General features: G+C 36.3%; 1 pseudogene; it reads right to left on the reverse strand.

Moving 5' to 3' along the window:
* Positions 1-2,665: 2,665 nt before the first annotated feature.
* Positions 2,666-3,537, reverse strand: LOC102842253 (annotated as a pseudogene).
* Between the last annotated feature and the right edge of the window lie 5,274 nt (positions 3,538-8,811).

Below are 8,811 nucleotides of genomic sequence, written 5' to 3' on the forward strand. Positions count from 1 at the left end.
AGAACAGTGTTTTATTCAGTGCCATCAAGTTGGTTCTGACACATAGTGACCCTGTATAGTGTTTCTTGAGGGGCTGCTGGTGGGTTTGAATGGTTTTAAATGCAAGGTTGGTTTAACCTTTAGGTGCAGTGTTTATCTCACAGTGCCACACAAGTGCTCTATTGACTAGAGAATACAAAACCTATTCATGAAGGTGGCAGTCACGTTAAACTTTCTGCACAGAATATTTCTTCTCCACACTAACTATAGTTAAGTGACGTATTAAAGAAAAAGAGAAAATACTTTCTCTTTCTGGAAAGCAGATGGACTTTTAATATTTTCTTATTTTGATTGAATGAATTGCTTCCACCTGTTTGGAGATCTAAATTGACTTTTTTTTTTTTTTTTTAACCAGAGTAAAATTAGAAAATATTTATTAAATCATCAGGATTTGAGGTCTGTACAATGCCAACATATGGAAATGTAGGATTTTGGATTCCATATCCTCATTAATTAACAAATGATGGAAGAAGGAAAGTTATTACATGTACAAACTTTCCTCTTGGGAAAGAAACAAACAAAAATAACTAAGTCAGAGGACAGTCAAGTAATATCCTGTTCCTAAATTATAATTTAACTAAGCCTAGGAACACAGCTATATAACCATCTTCTCATTTAATGTTTGTGGTGCTGTAGGATAAGCAATGGCTTGCTAATCACAGCCATTCCTCAGAAACCCTATACAGGTTTGCTATGAGTTGGAATCTCCTCAATGGCCCTTACTGCTCCATGGGAGAAATATGGGACAATGTACTTCAGTAAAGATTATAGCTGTAAAAACACTAAGGGGGAGGAGTTCTCTGTCCTACAGGGTTGCTATGAATCAGGGACAACTTAATGGCAATGGATTTGGGTTTGGGAACAGACCATCAATTACTGATATGCAAATTCAAATTGAAACTGAAGAAAATGAAAACAAGTCTATGAGAGCCAAAATATGGGGTCGCTATGAGTCAGTTCTGACTCGATGGCACCTGACAAAAACAACAAGATTAATATGGAGTCCTGGTGAGGCGCTATAGGACAAACAATGTACCATAAGGTAGATGGTTCAAACTTAACAGCTACTTGTCGCAAACCCTATACAGGTTGCTATGAGTAGGAATTGACTCCACAGCACTTAGCAACAATAAGAAGATTAATATTGTTTGTATTGTAAATATGAGCTTTGAATTTTTTTAAAAAAACTGAGCTTCTGAGCTCCAGAAAGTAATCTAAAAAAGTAAATTAACCCTGAGGCATGGCTGACAAGCTTCATCTCAGGGTATGTCAAGAGATTGTAGTCAGAATGCTACTGCTGTTGCTCCCTACTTAATGTCTTGTTTAAGCTTCAGATGCTATACCAATTCATCTCCAAAGCAGAAATCCATGGGGATCATCATACAAATCGAGGCAAAAGCAAATGCTCAACATAGGTATTTTATCATTCTGAAACATAACATTTCATCCTAAATTTTAAATGTGAATGTTTGGTTTATAGGAAGTTCCAAACTTTCAAATGGGTTCTCTGTGCAACATTCTTTTTATGTTAGGTTTGAGACTCAACCTACAGTCCTATAGAAATGATGACATAAATGCTATTATTAAATTTCCAGAATAGTATACAGGAACAGTTCATTCATGCTCAAGTGAAAAAGTGAACCCCCCCCCTTGATATTAATACATACTTTCTTCTATATTCCAGCATTTTAAAAATCAAGGTTCATCTTAAAAGTAATATATATGTGTAGTGCCTTGCTGCTATTCCCCAAAATCTATTAAACTAATTCAAGATATGTAACTACTTTCCCCGAATTTTCTCCCACAGTACATAAATACACCAGATTCCATTCTACCTATGGAAAAAGAGAAAGCTTTCACATATTTTATGACTTCCCTCTTATCTTCGGTCTTCTCTTTTGTTCCTATAAGTATACAGTGCACATTTCCTGTTTTGCTAGTTACATAGGAAACTAAATCATATCTTTAATAGTTTTCTTAGTTTTTTTTCTACAAATTTAGCATAGTTTAGAATGCTAATTTCAAAATGAATTGAACTGGATCATTGAACACTTATCATGTACCCAACTCACATCTAAATATGATTTCAACATAGGTTTGATACAATAATAAAAAATAATCAAAATTACATCTACTTTTTGAAATACATAAATATTTACTCATTTATTGACAATCTAAAGCAAAATTTTCAGTCTCTAGTGGTGGTGGCTGTTTGCCGTGGAGTCAGTTCCGACTCATACAGACCCTGTACAGGGTTTCCAAGGCTGTGAATCTTTACCAGAGCAGAATGCCTCACCTTTCTCCCGCAGAAGAGCTGGTAGTTTCGTACTGCTAACTTTGTGGTTCTTAGCCCGATTCGTAACCACTACGCTACCAGAGGTCTAGTAATGCAGCATTAAAACAAATGTAGCATTAAAAAGCACAAGACCTAGACAGTTGGAAAGTAAACAATTGTGGTCTTTAGGCATATTTGATTTAAAAATTATCTTCTAAAATCAATAATCAAGATGCATATTTACTCTCAATGACTCTTGTCTTAAGAGGCTTTTTCTGTTTGAGAACTATCTTCTTTTTCATTGATTCTGCTTTTTGAGTCTTTGCATGAGTTAAGATGTAAGCTTTCAAGTTAGTTGACTGAATAAACTTCTTGTTGCCACTTTGAAAGAGACACAAAACGTGTTTCTCCTCTGCATGGATTGTACATTCTTATGCAAATTGGAGTCCAGGAAAAAGCACTTCTGCACTCTTCAAATGTGCACTGGCATGTCTTTTCTCCAGTGTGAACCAGAAAATGTCGTTTTAATTTTGAGTTCACAGAGAAAGCTTTTCCACATTCTGCACATACATGGTCGGGGACCATGAACTAGGAGATCTTTGTCAAGGCAGATTTATCCCTAAGCTTTCTTGTGTACCCACTCTGAGGACAGGCTATTGTTTCTCAGTCGTATTCTTTATTCGTTCTAGACTTCTTCCTAGTAAATTCTGACAGCTGTTTAGGATCTGTTAAATCAATACACCAGGTATGTTTCCAGGAGTTAGCTTCTTGACGATCATGCACTCAGAGTAATACTCCAGGCGATTCTCTCAATCAGCCTGTTGAGGAAGATTTTATTTTGCCTCCTTTTCCATATATTCCATACAACATTCAAGTAGTGGTTTATCTACAAGAACCTGTTGAGCAAGCTCTTGGTCTGACTCTTCTTTTAGATATTCCAAAAATTTAAAAAGTAAGTCCCTTTCTAAGATGGATTCAGAAAATTCTCCTCTTATTGTGCATTCTAAGTAACAGTCAGGGAAGGACTCTTCCTCTTTAACAACCTGAAGGCTAGTCTCATAGTACACATTATCATCATGTAAGGCCCATGGTGTATTAGCAGGTTTCTTTGCCTTCCGCACTTGGCGTTGCTTAATTTGGCTTGGCTTAGTCCCACTGTGGGCCTTTTCATCCATTCCTTTATGGCAACTCTTCCTTGGTCTTTTCTTCAGTTGCTGGTCCATGTCATTCTACCTGCTTGCTCTTTGGAGATTTATAAAAAGACCTATCAATTACTTCCTAGGTAATAGTGTTCTGGTAAAGTGGTCTTCAGCAAGTACCTGCCATTCTAGCATGAGTACTCTGGTACTCCTTTGCTTCTTTCCACCAAAAAGCAAAGGTGAAGAAGTTTGCAGTCAATATATATATGCATATTGTTTTATTGTTGATTATGAATTATGTGGTAGTCTACATGGGAGAACATTAGTTTTACATTCATCCTACTATATATCGTTTCATTGCCATGGTTACAATCCCTTCCATGCATCATCAACCAACCAAAGGGTATACACTACAAGCCTGACCCTGGTCATCAGCAGATATATTTTATATATTGTTAAGTACCTTCGAGTTGGTCCCAATTCATAGCGACCCTTTATAGGGCTTCTTACACACAGCTAATGAGTTTGAACCATGTATCTTGTGGTTCAAAACCATCTTTCTGTCCAGTGATTTACACTACAATAATACATATTGCATACCTATAAAGTCTTCTGTAAGATAATAACTATGTGGATCATATGGTGGCAGACATTGACCAATAGTTAGTTTAAAATTGAGTTATGAGATTTTGTAAGAGGATATATTAAAATAAAAGTATTAAAGAGCAGAGGTGTCAATTTGACTACTAAGGTGTGTCTGACACAAGCCATGGTTTTTTTCAATAACCTTCAGATGAATTTGAAAGCTGGACAATGAATAAGAAGACTGGAGGAGAATTAATGCATTCAATTTATGGTGTTTCTGGAAAATAATAAAATTACCATGGACTGCCAAAAGAGCAAACAAACCTGTCTTGGAAAAAGTAGAGCCAGAATACTCCATAGAAGTAAAGACAGCAATACTTTACCCACAAAACTTTAGATATGTTTTCAGGAGAGACCCATCCCTAGAAAAGTACATCATGGTTGGTAAAATTGAGGATCAGTCAAAAAGAAGAAGGTCAAACCGACTTTGCAGTCCAGGGAATTAACACACAACACCACATTAGCAAGAAAAGATCTGTTATGTATCCAGTTGATGCTGGGCACTTAATATTGTTAGGTACCATTGACAATTCTGACTCATAGTGACTGTGCACAACAGAATAAAACACTGCATGGTCCTGTGCCAACATCACAATCTTTGTTAAGCTTAAGTCCATTGCTGCTGCCACTGGGCCAAACCATTTCACTGGGGTCTTCCTCTTTTTTGGTGAACCTCCACTTTATGTAGCATGATATTCTTCTGTAGGTCCCTCCTGATAATGAGTCTGAAGTATAAGAGATGAAGTCTTGCCATCTTGGCTTTTAAAGAGCATTCTGGCTTTACTTCTGCCAACACAGATTTGTTTGTTCTTCTGTCAGCCCATGGCATTTTAAATATTCTTTTCCAACACCAGAACTCAAAAGCAACAATTTTCTTAAGGCCTTAATTATTCAGTGCCTAGCATATATACATATGGAGCTCTGGTAGTGTAGTGGTTACGAATCGGGCTGCGAACCTTAAGGTCAGTGGTTCGAAACTACCAGCTGCTCTGCGGGAGAAAGATGAGGCTTTCTACTCCCGTAAGGATTTACACCCTCGGAAACCCTGTACAGGGTCGCTATGGGTCGGAACCGACTCGAAGGCACTTAACAACAACAACAGCATATATACATAAGAGACGATTAAAAGAACCGGGGTTTGGGTCAGACACACTTTAGTCTTTAAACTGACATTTTGGTCTTGAACACTTTGAAGAGGTCTTGTGCAGCAGATTTGCAATGCATTTGTACTTTATTGTGTACTAAAGTGAGTAATAATTAGTTGCCAATATTAAAACAATAATTATTACAATTGTTATGACCTTCCTGATTGTTGTTAGGTGCCATCAAGTTGGCTCCAACTCATAGCAACCTTATTGCTAACAGAATGAAACTGCCTGATCCTGCAGTCCTCACAATTGATGTGTTTGAATTCATTATTGCAGTCACTGTGTCATTCCATCTCACTCTCTTTTTTTCTGACCTGGTGTGGTGCTATCGGATAAGCACTGAACCACAAGCTTGGTTTGAACTTTAAGGTTGGTGGTTCCAACTCACCAGCCACTGTTCAGAAACCTTATTGTTGTTAGGTGACATTGAGTCGGTACTGATTCATAGCAATCTTATGCATAACAGAACAAAACACTTTCTGGTCCTGCACCAACCTCACAATCATTCCTACACTTGGTCCCATTGCTGCTGCTAGTGTTCCAATCCATCTAACGGGGTCTTCCTCTTTTTCACTGACCTTCCATGAAATCCTTCTCCATAGACCAGTCCCTCCTAATTGTATATACAAAATATAAGAGATGAAGTCTGGCCATCCTCGCTTCTAAGGTTCATTCTAGCTGTATTCATCCAATTCAGATTTGCTTGTTCTTTTGGTAGTCCATTGTCTTTTAATATTTGCCTCCAATACCATAACTCACATACATCAATTCTTCTTGGGAAGACAAAGTCAAATATTATAATGAAAAGGTGTACAAGGATTTGGAGTTAGAAAACCAAAAGGGAAGGATACCCTCAGCATATTCAAGCTTAAAAAACCTGAAGAAAAAATTCAAGCTTGACTTGCAGTATTAAAAGGATTCTATGGGCAAAATATTGAATGATATAGAAATCATCAAAAGAAGATGGAGGAATACACAGTCATAGTACCAAAAAGAAATGGCTGATGTTCAACAATTTCAAGAAGTAACATATGATCAAGAGCCAAATATATTGACTTACGAAGTCCAAGGTGCACTGAAGGCATTGGCAAAAACAAGGCTCCAGGAACTGACATAATACAAATTAAAATATTTCAACAAATTAATGTGGCTCTGGAGGTACTCGATCATCTGTGCCAAGAAATTTGAAAGACAGCTGAACAACTGATAGGAAGAGATCCATATTTGTGTCCATTCCAAAGAGAGGTGACCCAAGGGAATGTGGAGATCATCGGAAAATCTCATAATATTGCTTGAAAATAAAATTTTGCTGAATAATTTTAAAATAGCTGAAGTAGTACATTGGCAGGGAGCTGCCAGAGGTTCATGCCAGATTCAAAAGTGGACGTGGAAAGAGACATACCACAGAAGACATCAGATGGATCTTAGCTGAGAGCAGAGAATGCCAAAAAGATGATTACTTGTGCATTATTGACTATGCAAAGCCTTTTGATTTTGTGGCTCATGACAAGCTATGGACAACATTGTGAAGAATTAATATTTCAGAACACTTAATTGTGCTCATGAGGAACCTGTACAAACACCAAAAAGGCAGTCATTCAAACAGAACAAGCGAATGGTTTAAAATTAGGAGAGGTGTGAATCAGGGTTGTATTCTTTCACTATATTTATTCAATGTGTATACTAAGCAAATAATCTGACAAGCTGGATTTTATGAAGAAAAATGTGACATCAGGTTGGAAGAAGACTCATTAACAACCTATGATATGCAAATGATACAATTTGCTTGCTGAAAATGAAGAGAACTTAAATAATTACTGATGAAAATCAAACACCACAGCCTTTGGTATGGGTTGCACCTCAATGTAAATAAAATAAAACTCCTCACAACTGGACAAATAAACAACATCAAGATAAGTGGAGAAAGGATTGAAGTTGTTAATCACTTTATTTTGCTTAAATCAACCATTAACACTCATGGAAGCAGCAGTCAAGAAATAAAAACAGCTTATTGCTTTAGGAAAATCTGCTGCACAAGACTTGTTTAAAGTGTTGAAGAGCAAAGATGTCACTATGAGGTCTATGGTATGTTCAATAACCTCATTTGTATGTGAAAGTTGGATATTGAAAAAAAAATATGGAAATCCTATACAGAGTCACTATGAGTTGGAACCGACTTGACAACACTTAACAAAAACCACCAGATACTTAATCAAACATGATGTCCTTTTCTAGGGACTGGACCCTCCCAACAACATGTCCAAACTGCAAGGGATAATGTTTCACCAAACTCACTTCTAAGGAACATTTTGTCTGTACTTCATCCAAGACAGATTTGTTTATTCTTCTGGCTGTCCATGGTACATGCAATAAGCTTTGCCAACACTATATTCAAATGTACCATTTATTTTCCATCTTCCTTATTTAGTTTTTCCATGCATATGAACTAACTGAAAATACCATGACTTGTGTTAGATGAACCTTACTCCTTAAAGTCACAACTTTATTCTTTAAAACTGTAAAGAGTTCTTTTGCAGCAGATTTTCCCAATGCATTCTATAATTATCTAGTGCTAGAACTGACACCAAGACCCTTTAATAGTGCTTAACTTTTATATCTTGCCCTCTCTGTCCCAATGACTAAAACATCCATACCTTAATATCATTATGATATTGGAAGATGTGTCCTTATTTTTCTGTTTTCTGGCCTTTGTGTACCTGTGCATTATAGCAGTGTTTTTCATATTTGTTGATCCCCCTATATGTTGATTAAATTGATAGGAACATTTGATTCCCTCATTCTAGGAATATGGTTAGAATTTTTTTTTCCCATTGAGAGAACAAGCAGAAAGAAAATCTGCATTGTTAAGTTCCCTCCACTCAGAGATATAGTCATTCTAATGGTGGGAACACATGGATTACATGGACACAGTTAAGCTGAAAATCTTATGGGTCTCATAAACAAAACTCAAATAAAATGAACCAACAACTAGAATTTTTCTATTCTCATCACTTGGCTGGAATTTTTTATCCTTTTAATCTTAAAAACAAACAAGTAATTATGCCAAAACAAACAACTTGAGAATTATTCATAATTTCATTTTTCTTGTTGAGATAGGGATAGGGGCTACCGCCTTACTAGAATTTTTTGCCTTAGCATATGTCTCACATATGCAGTACAAATTAATGTAATAATTTTCTTGTCCTTTGTCAATCAGTAGGTTGATTCAGTTAACCAGCAATCAACTGACAGTTAAGAAGATGTATGTTATTACAGAATGACAGTCTCTTATCTGAAATCCTTGGGGGCAGATGTGCTTCTGAATTCCAAATTTTTGAGATTTTAGAAAGGCAGTAAATTATATAACATAACCATAAAAGTCAATAACAGTACCCTGTAATAAATTATGTTTATATTTTTGTGGTGCTAATAACCTAGCTAAGTGGAATGCATCTTATAATACTAGCCAAACTATCTTGTAGTCAAAAATACTGATTGAAAATGTTGACTTGTACCCAATATGTGCACACATATCTAGAACAACTCATTTCACATGAAATGGACA

The sequence above is a fragment of the Chrysochloris asiatica genome, unplaced genomic scaffold (assembly GCF_000296735.1).
Source record: "Chrysochloris asiatica unplaced genomic scaffold, ChrAsi1.0 scaffold00112, whole genome shotgun sequence".
Classification (NCBI taxonomy): Eukaryota; Metazoa; Chordata; class Mammalia; order Afrosoricida; family Chrysochloridae; genus Chrysochloris; species Chrysochloris asiatica.